At 47.6% G+C, this 11069-nt stretch overlaps 1 protein-coding gene across 1 annotated transcript in view; it reads right to left on the bottom strand.

Moving 5' to 3' along the window:
* The window catches only part of pstpip2 (proline-serine-threonine phosphatase interacting protein 2), a 200708-nt gene that overhangs the window by 7283 nt on the left and 182356 nt on the right, over nt 1-11069 (bottom strand). The gene's annotated exons all lie outside the window — the stretch shown is intronic.

The raw sequence follows: 11069 nt of genomic DNA, 5'->3' as shown, positions 1-11069 counted from the left end.
GGAGAAAGGAATAGATGGTTATACCGGTAGGGTGAGATGAAGTAGGGTGGGAGGAGGCTCGTGTGGAGCATAAACCCCGGCATGGAGCAGTAGGGCCGACTGGCCTGTTTCTGTGCTGTACATTCGAGGTAAATGTTGGCTGTGCACAGTGCACACTGTACGTGGTCTGATGGAAGGAGCAGGTGGAAGGAGGCTAAACATTTCCGATTTGTTCCATGTTCTTGCCGGGGGGGTGGGGAAACTGGACTCATCCAGGGCATGAGATGATGCAGCTGAAATGAGGCAGATTTGGTGAGAGGGGCAGCATTACCATTTGTGACCGGTTTCCATTGGCAAGTCAGTTAAAGGAGACTTGTACAGTCCTGGTTTGGCCGCAGCAACCCCAGCACAGACGGGCAGACACAATGGGGAAAATGGCAGTCCCAGAGCACAGTCATTGGGTAGTGCCAGCAATGCGTCGCACTGCACTGGCGCCATTCCACAATAACACAGGGTGAGCTCTAAGCAATGACCCACCTCAACTCATGACAACCCGAGATTACTGAGCCAGCTCCCAGGGATCGCAAACAGAACCACTTTCAATAAAATGTGGTGCCTGGAAGAGTGGACTGAGATGATCACTTTGTAATGGAATTTCCCTAACTGCCAGGGTGCTGGCAATAATACAACTTTGGAAAGAGGCACAACATTTGCAGTCACAGGAAACGTTAGAAAGAAAATAATTTAATAAATCAATTAAATTAGACCACCTGGGCCAGCCTAAATACCCTTTTTGTACAAGGTGAGGGAAATGAGAAACACGTCCCCTTATTCTGTGACGCAATTCCAGCTACATTCGGAGAGAAACACACCAGCATGCCAACATGGCAAAATGTATACACACTGCTACCCACTTCAGTATAAAAAAAACAATATTTTTTTAAGGAAAAATTTAACGTAGCTCCTGTTATGAATCTTATGATCCATGAAGAAAGACTCATGAAATAACACTGGACGGCCAGCTGGTGGCACCGTCCAAGGAGTATAAATACTCGGGCGTGGGCCCAGCTTGCCCAGGGACATTTTGTAAGACAGGAACTAGTGAAGTACAACTAGACCTCCATGTTCTGAAACAAGTTGATTAAAGCCTTGCTTTATACTCAAACCAAGTGCGTAGTGAGTTTTATTACATCAGCCCCCATGAGCCACTCGGATAAATTGTCATCTTCCAAAAGCCAGGTTCGTATTATTTGTATCATATTCATTTGAGACTCCACAACACTTGAACGATAGGGAAGTTAATTGAAATTTAAGTCGTCACTGTTGTAAGTTTGCTCACACCCAACATTCTCATCAGGTCAGTGATAATAAAGATTTGTTTTTGGAAAGTGAGGGGAAAATCTTCTGCTTCAGTTCAGAGGCGCTGCCTTAACAGCAGCAGTTCTTCAACCTTTCTGTGCAGGAGGTCCCCCACAAATATCGATACACTCCCTGGGACCCCCTGCAAATATTAATAGATGCCCTGGGATTTCCTAAGTTTGCTGATACAACAACAACAACTTGCACTTTGTTACTTCCAGATTCGACTATTCCAAGGCTCCCCTGGCTGGCCTTCCACCTTGCACCCTCCGTAAACTTGAGCTCATCCAAAACTCAGCCGCCTGTATCCTAACTCGCACCAAGTCCCATTCGCACATCAGCCCTGTGCTCGCTGACCTACACTGGCTCCCGAACCGGCAACGCCTCAATTCTAAACTTTACATCATTGTTTTCAAATCACTCCATGGCCTCGCCCCTCCCTATCTCTTTAAACTCCTCCAGCCCCACAATCCGCTGAAATCTCGAGGCTCCTCCAACTCTGGCCTCTTGCACATCCCCAAATTTCTTTGCTCCACCGTTGGCGGCCGTGCCTTCAGCTGCCTAGGCCCTATGCTCTGGAATTCCCTCCCTAAACCTCTCTGCCTCTCCTCCTTTAAGATGCTCCTTAAAACCTACCTCTCACCTGTCCTCTGATATCCTTATATGGCTCGGTGTCAAATTTTGTTTGATAATCGCCCCTGTGCAGCGCCTTCGTACGTTTTATGATGTTAAAGGCAAGTTGTTATATAGTGCTTTTAATGTCGTAAATTGTCCCACGGCACTGCAGAGGACACTCCCGGGGACATTCCGCAAGTTGTGATACACTTCTAGGTGCCCACGGCAAATATTAATACACCTTCTGGGGACCCCCTGCAAATATTAATACCCTCTGGAATTATTGATCCACGTCTAGAACCTCCCTGGAAATATTGACAGAAGCGCAGGAACCTCTTACAAATATAGATACATGGCCAGGGACCCCTGTCCTGACTTCTGAAAATCAGTGTCAGTTACCCAATGGAAAACAGGGAAACTGCTGCACAAAACATTTTTTCTTAGTACACAGCAACAGAAACAAGGTGCTAACAAGTTGAAACACATAGAAATCTGATGAGAGGCGATCAGTATTCTGCTGACTTTGGGAGCATCCTGGGATACCTTGCCGACTCCGGTTTGAAAGCTCAAGAGTTACAGGGAGAGAGAAGAGTTGCAACTGATGAGCTCCAGTTTCGTCACGATGGGCTCACATGACGTGAAAGATTTTACAGCGTGAGGCCATTTTTCAATGTCAGTGATACCAATGTGTCAAATGAATAGCAAAAAAATGTGTTTTTTATAAAGAGAATCATTATACTATTTTACAGGAGCACAAGGGCCAAGGGGAAAGGTTGATGAGCTAATAAAGGAGGTAGAACTAGTATTACACGGTATTACAAAGAATTCACAGCACAGAAACAGGCCGCTCGACCCAGCAGATCCATGCCAGTATTTATGCTGCACATGAGCCTCCTCCCACCCTCCTTCATCTAATCCCATCAACATATCCTTCTATACCTTTCTCCCTCATGTGCTTATCTGGCTTCCCCTTAAATGCATCTATGCTATTTGCCTCAACTACTCCTTGTGGTAGCGAGTTCCCCATTCTAACCACTCTCTGGGTAAAGAAGTTTTTCCTGAATTCCCTACTGGATTTATTAGTGACTATCTTATATTTATGACCTCTAGTTCTGGTCTTGCCTGCAAGTGGAAACCTCTTCTCTACATCTACCCTATCAAACCTGTGAAGTCTGTGGGTTATATGGTGAATTAATACACAGACTACAAGAGTAACTTTAACAGGGCTTTACTATTCGAAGGTCAGGGCGAATCTGCCCAATAAATCCTTACACAGCACTTATATACCGGTGTGGTCACCACCGGTATTACAGTATACAGTAGCCAAGATAAAGTAGTGCAACCCTTAAAATAGTTCTCTTAAAGGTGGAACGTTACATACACTACAATCCTCCCTTTTTAGGTTAACAATCTATACATATTCCCATTAATATAACATCTTAACATATATACAACTTTATGTGAAACAGTTCACAGATTCAGTCTCTCTGGAGGCTTCCGGACTCTGTCCGGATAACACCTCGGTGGTGTAGTCATTTTCGGTGGTGTAGTAGGTTCTTCTGTCAAGGTCGATTCGGCTTGAAGGACCGTTTCAGGTTCATCGGATTCCAGTATTACCGGATCGGAGGTAGATGCTCTGGGTATCTCTGCTCCAACATTAGACGTATAGAGTTGTGGAGTAGGTTGGGCCTTTGTGGATGATTCTATGATCTGGTCAACATGGCGCCTTATTATGCTTTCACCAATGTCCACGGTATACATCAACGGTCCTAGCCTTTTTCCAATAGTTCCAGGCTGCCATTTCTCGGTGCGGTAGTCCCGGGCCAAAACTTGTTGACCTATCTGAAAGGATCTAGTTGGCCTTTCATTCATGCCTTGAAATTGCCAGTTCTCTACGTCCCTTCTGACGTTTGGCTTAATCAAATCCAGCCGGCATCTTATTCTTCTATTGAAAAACATCATGGCAGGAGTTTGGTTTGTGACCGCATGTGTTGCATTCCTGTACGCCAACAAGAAGTTATCTACCTTATGTTGTAGATTTATGTCTTCATTACCCATGGCCTTTATGGCCTTCTTGAAAGTCTGGACAAACCTTTCAGCTAATCCATTGGTGGCGGGATGGTATGGGGTAGACGTATAGTGCTTAACCCCATTGCTTTTTAAGAACTTCCTGAATTCTTCGGACACAAATTGCAGTCCATTATCAGAACAGATCTGTTCCGGCAGCCCATTCCTGGCAAATATGGTCCTTAATACTGTGATGGTTTTTTCCGTGGTGGTGGAGGACATTTTTATTACCTCCGGCCACTTGGAGTGTGCATCCACCGCGATTAAAAACATTGAGTCCATAAATGGACCAGCAAAGTCGATATGTACCCTTTGCCATGGAGATGAGGGCCACTCCCATTGATGCAGAGGAGCTTGTGGTGGCGCGTTTTGGACCTTCTGGCATCCTAGACAGCTCTTGGTTATTTCTTCGATGTCTCCATCAATACCTGGCCACCACACAAACGCTCTGGCTAGGTTCTTCATTTTCACTCCACCCAGATGCCCCTCGTGAAGCTCCTTTAGTACTTTCTGCTGGAGTTTGGGTGGAATCACCACTCTAGATCCACACATCAAGGTTCCTCGGCACACTGACAGCTGTTCTCTTCTGTGCGAAAATGCTGGCAGCATTGGTTCGCCATGTACTGGCCATCCCTCCACCGTTAAATCGTAGACTCGAGAGAGAGTCGGGTCATTTCTTGTTTCCTTTTCGATCATGGAATTTGTTACTGGTAGACATTCCATTATGGTTGAGTGGAACATCTCCACTGGGTCCACTGTAGTCGCCTCTTCTTCCACTGGCAACGGTAGGCGCGATAACCCATCAGCATTTCCATGCTGTTTGGACCTTTTGTATTCGATGTCATATTGGTGTGCCCCTAGTAGAATGGACCACCTCTGTAGCCTTTGTGCTGTCATAGTGGAAACGGCCTTGTTAGGGTTGAATATGGACACCAACGGCTGGTGGTCTGTCAGCAATGTAAACTTCTTGCCCTGCTGGTAATGATTGAATTTCTTTACTCCCCACACAAGGCTGAGAGCCTCCCTATCTATCTGTGCATAATTTCGCTCAGCGGAGGTCAATGATCGGGACGCAAATGCGACTGGCCTTTCCGAGCCATTTGGTAACTTGTGTGAGAGTACAGCTCCAATACCATAAGGGGAAGCATCACAAGCTAGACGAAGAGGTAGCGTTGGGTTGAAGTGAGCCAACACTTCCTCAGAGGTAATCACCACCTTGCTTCTGCGAAAGGCCTTCTTACAGTCCTCGCTCCACTTCCATGGTACTTCTTTCCGCAACAGAGCATTCAGCGGATGCAGCACCATGGATAGATTTGGCAGAAACTTATGGTAATAATTAATCAACCCCAGAAACGACCTCAACTGTGATACATTTTCCGGAGCGGGGGCCTTCACGACCGCTTCGATCTTGTCAGGTGACTTGTGCAGCCCCTCTTGGTCAATGACATGACCGCAGTACGAGATCCGTTTCTGGAAGAACTCACATTTCTGGCGATTAACTCGAAGGCCATATTCCTTCAACCTGGTGAGCACCAGTTTCAAATTTGTGAGGTGTTCTTCCTCGTCTTCTCCCGTAATCAGGATATCGTCCAAGTAACACTGAGTGCTTGGAATACCCTGTAAGACCTGCTCCATGGCCCTCTGCCAAATTGCTGGAGCCGAAGCTACTCCAAAAAACAGTCTATTATATCGATACAAGCCTCTGTGCGTGTTGATTGTGAGATACTGGCGTGACTCTTCCTCGACCTCCATCTGTAAATATGCTTGTGCCAGGTCTATCTTGGTGAAGTGTTTCCCGCTAGACAATGAAGCAAAGATATCCTCAATCCGCGGAAGCGGGTATTGTACCGTGTGAAGCACCGGATTAACTGTGATCTTGAAGTCTCTGCAGATGCGGACCTTCCCCGGTCCCCCTGGCTTGTTACTTGATGAAGACTTCATGACGGGAACAATGGGCGTGGCCCACTCACTCCAGTCCACCTTCGACAGTACCCCTGCACGTTCAAGCTCTTCCAGTTCTGCCTCCACAGCAGGTCGTATCGCGTAAGGTACCGATCTGGCTTTGAAAAATTTTGGGCTTGCATGTTCTGCAATCTTGATTTTTGCCTTAATTCCTCTCAGTGTTCCCAGTCCCTGCTGGAATACCTCTTTAGCCTCGTCCAATATTCTGGACAACCGTTCAGGTTTGACATCTTTCTTTCCGAAATCTACCGTCATTGTGTTTAGTGAGTGCCAGTCTATCTTTATTTTCCTGATCCACTCCCGTCCCAGAAGTGGTGGACCTCCCTCGGGTAGTACATATAAGTCCATTCCTTGGTGATCTTTGCCCTTGTGTCTCACCTTGACTTTTATCTTTCCGATGGGGTATACTTTATGCCCCGTGTATGTCTGCAATACTATCTCCGTATCCCGTAGGGGAATATGTTTGAATAACTTTTTGTAATCTTGTTTATTCATGACCGTCAATGCCGATCCGGTGTCCACTTCCATCTTCACTTGGACTTTTGCAATCTGCAGTGTGACCCAGATAGTTTGTCGGTCAGCTTCTTTACTCACATTGTGAATCCTCAGACTACCCAGTTCCTTGCTGTTGGGGTCTGAATCCGAATTCAGTTCATCTGGACTCTTCACAGTCACCTTATGTACCTTTCTGTACTTCTTCTGCGGTGACTTATTGTTGCTGGTCTTCTTTCCTGACCGGCATACTTTAGCTATGTGACCAAGTTTGCCACATTTTCTACATTCCTGGTTTTTAAACCAGCATTGGTTCTGGTCGTGTGTTGTCTTCCCACAACGGTAACATTTCGTTGTACCCGAAGTCATTTGATCCACACTGAGTACCGCTGTCTTCAGCTGCATTTCCGCCGTGCCTCTCGCTGCGGCTTCGTGCGATGCTGCAATAAGGACAGCCTTATCAAGTGTAAGATCGTTCTCTTCGAGCAGTCGCTTTTGTGTTCCTTCCTTCGACATCCCGCACACGAACTTGTCTCTCAGTGCCTCTGTCAGATTTACCCCAAACTGACAGTATTTTGCTAGCCTACGCAGTTCAACCAGGTACTCCGCGTTGCTTTCCTCCTTTAGTTGCGTTCTCCTGTAAAATTTAGCTCGTTCCGCTAACATCAGCGGTGTGGGGTTCACATGATCCTTCAGGACAGCAACAATATTAGCGAAAGACTGATCCGCCGGTTTAGCTGGTGATAGAAGATGCTTCAATAACCCGTATGTCTTCGCACCCATTGAGTTTAGTAAGGTTAGAGCTTTATAATAATTTGCTATCTTATTGACCTTACAATATATCTCGATGTGTTCTACATACGTGGTCCAATCTTCCACATCCGAATCGAATTCGTTGATGTTGCCACGCTTAGGCATCTTCACAATCTTCCTGAGAAACAACAACGAAATTGTTCTTTAACTTTTTTTTTCCAAAAATGGCGGTTTCCCGCGCTTGTCTTCTTCCCCGTCCACTTTCAAAATGGCGGTTTCCCGCTCCTGTCTTCTTCTCCGCCTACTGGCGGGAGGGGTAAGCTTTTCCCTCGGGCGACGACCGCTGGCTTTCGGGGTTCGCAGCCTGCGCACCGGCTTCAGTGCGTTCTTTGTTCCCTTTTCTCGGCAGGGCAACTGGCGCTGGGGACAACCCGTTGACGGTGAACAGTTCCAGCCGCTGGCTGAATCTCCTCGGTCTCCCTCGCTCGGCTCTGTCTCTCCTGCTCGCTCGGGCTCTGTCTCTCCCTCAGCGGCTTCCAATCGCGCCTCCCAGCCCTCTCGCAGTCCGGTCCTTTCCTCTCCCGGCTGCGGCTGAGTTCTCCGCGGTTTCTTATTTTTATTTCTTCCCGCGCCTTACGATCCCGGTCGCAGCGCCTCGCGGCCTCGGTAGCTGCCCGGCCTTTCGCCGGTCGCGGTCGAGCTGTCTCACGACGCTGTTGCGTCTCCCAGCCCGCTTGTAGCCCGGTCTCTCACACCGGCTGCGTTCCCGCTGGTAGCCCGGTCTCTCACACCGGTTGCGTTCCCGCTTGCACCGCGGCTTCCGTGCCTCACGCTGCCCCAGTCTCAGCGCCTCTGGGCCCGACTTCTGTCCGGCTCCTTTCCCCCCCGACCGTGGTCGAGTTCACCGCCCTTCCTCCGTTCTTTTTTTTTTATTTTCCCCCTACTCACAGTCAACGTGGCCGACTTGCTTCTCGTGGCTGATCGGCTCACTCACCACCGTGGCAGAAGGGACGATCACTGCCTGTTGCTGCTGGAAGGCTTCGTGTCTGAATTCTTCCTTCTTCCTTGCTCTGCAGACTCGAGTCTTCTCTCAGCAGAATGACGAGGGCGGGTGCCTCCTCTCGACGCTCGTTAACTGCTTCGGATGTATCGCTGCCGCAGGGTAAGATCGAACTCGTCGCCACTGTAAAGTCTGTGGGTTATATGGTGAATTAATACACAGACTACAAGAGTAACTTTAACAGGACTTTACTATTCGAAGGTCAGGGCGAATCTGCCCAATAAATCCTTACACAGCACTTATATACCGGTGTGGTCACCACCGGTATTACAGTATACAGTAGCCAAGATAAAGTAGTGCAACCCTTAAAATAGTTCTCTTAAAGGTGGAACGTTACATACACTACAAAACCCTTTCATAATGTTGAAGATCTCGATCAGGTCACCCCTCAATCTCTTTTCTAGAGTAAAGAGCTCCAGCCTGTTCAATCTTTCCTGATAGATATAACGGGCTGGATTTTACCGGCCCTGAGGAGTCATAGAGTCATAGAGTAATACAGCACGGATAGAGGCCCTTCGGCCCATCGTGTCCGCGCCGGCCATCAAGCCCTGTCTAATCTAATCCCATATTCCAGCATTTGGCCTGTAGCCTTGTATGCTATGGCATTTCAAGTGCACATCCAAATGCTTCTTAAATGTTGAGGGTTTCTGCCTCCACAACCCTTTCAGGCAGTGAGTTCCAGACTCCAACCACCCTCTGGGTGAAAAAGTTCTTTCTCAAATCCCCTCTAAACCTCCCGCCCTTTACCTTGAATCTATGCCCCCTAGTTATCGACCCCTCTACTAAGGGAAAAAGCTCCTCAGCATCCATCCTATCTATGCCCCTCATAATTTTGTACACCTCAATCATGTCCCCCCTCAGCCTCCTCAGCTCCAAGGAAAACAAACCCAACCTGCCCAGTCTCTCTTCATAGCTGAAGCGCTCCAGCCCTGGTAACATCCTGGTGAACCTCCTCTGCACCCTCTCTAACGCGATCACATCCTTCCTGTAGTGTGGCGACCAGAACTGCACACAATATTCCAGCTGTGGCCTAACCAGTGTTTTATACAGCTCCATCATAACCTCCTTGCTCTTATATTCAATGCCTCGGCTAATGAAGGCAAGTATCCCATATGCCTTTTTTACCACCTTATCCACCTGTTCCGCCGCCTTCAGGGATCTGTGTACTTGCACACCCAGATCCCTCTGACCCTCCGTCTTGCCTAGGGTCTTTCCATTCATTGTGTATTCCTTTGCCTTGTTAGTCCCCCCAAAGTGCATCACCTCGCACTTTTCCGGGTTAAATTCCATTTGCCACTGTTCCGCCCATCTGACCAACCCATCTATATCGTCCTGCAGACTGAGGCTACCCTCCTCGCTATTTACCACCCTACCAATTTTTGTATCATCCGCGAACTTACTGATCATACCCTTTACATTCATATCCAAGTCATTAATGTAGACCACAAACAGCAAGGGACCCAGCACCGATCCCTGTGGTACCCCACTGGCCACAGGCTTCCAGTCACAAAAACAACCTTCGACCATCACCCTCTGCCACTAAGCCAGTTTTGTATCCAATGTGCCAAGGCACCCTGGATTCCATGGGCTCTTACCTTCTTGACCAGTCTCCTGTGTGGGACTTTATCGAAGGCCTTACTGAAATCCATGTATACCACATCCACTGCGTTACCCTCATCCACACACCTAGTCACCCCCTCAAAAAATTCAATCAAATTAGTCAGACATGATCTTCCCTTGACAAAGCCATGTTGACTATCCCTGATTAATCCTTGCCTCTCCAAGTGGAGACAAATTTTGTCCCTCAGGATTTTTTCCAATAATTTTCCTACCACTGATGTTAGGCTCACTGGCCTACATGTAGTTCCCCGGTTTTTCCCTACTACCCTTCTTGAATAATGGTACTACATTAGCGGTTCTCCAGTCCTCTGGCACATCCCCTGTGGCCAGAGAGGTCCTGAATATATGTGTTAGAGCCCCCGCAATCTCCTCCTTTGCCTCACACAGCAGCCTGGGATACATTTCATCCGGGCCTGGGGATTTATCCATTTTTAGGCCAGCTAAAACCGCCAATACCTCCCCCCGCTCGATGTTAATATGTTCGAGCATATCACAGTCCCCCCGCCCTATTTCTATGTCTACATCGTCCTTCTCCATAGTGAAAACAGACGCAAAAAATTCATTCAGAACCCCTCCTACATCTTCCGGCTCCACACACAGATTGCCACTTTTGTCCCTAATGGGCCCTATTTTTTCCCTAGTTATCCTCTTACCCTTAATATACTTATAAAACATCTTCGGATTTTCCTTTATTTTGCTTGCCAGTGTTATTTCATGGCCCCTCCTTGATCTCCTAATTTCTTTTTTAAGTATCCCCCTGCACTTTTTGTACTCCTCTAGGGCTTCCTCCGTCTTTAGCCTTTTGTATCTACCAAAAGCCCTCCTTTTTTTCCTAATCCATTCCCGTATATCCCCTGACATCCAAGGTTCCCTGTGGTTTTTGGAACCACCCTTGACCTTTACGGGAACATGTTGCCATTGTATGATCTCAATCTCCCTTCTGAAAGCCTCCCATTGCTCCGATGCGGATTTTCCTACAAGTAGCTGATCCCAGTCCATTTTGGCCAGATCCTGCCTTATCCTATTAAAATCGGCCTTCCCCCAATTTAGAACCTTTATTTCCGGCCCATCCCTGTCCTTTTCCATGGCCACCTTAAATCTTACCATATTATGGTCACTATCACCAAAGTGCTCACCTACTAGCACTTTTTCCACTTGGCCG

Source organism: Somniosus microcephalus, chromosome 2, assembly GCF_052327205.1.
Source record: "Somniosus microcephalus isolate GS21.2 chromosome 2, FLI_Smic_1.0, whole genome shotgun sequence".
Lineage (NCBI taxonomy): Eukaryota > Metazoa > Chordata > Chondrichthyes > Squaliformes > Somniosidae > Somniosus > Somniosus microcephalus.
The sequence above is the reverse complement of the archived record's forward strand: the minus strand, read 5'-3'. Positions and strand labels throughout refer to the sequence as shown.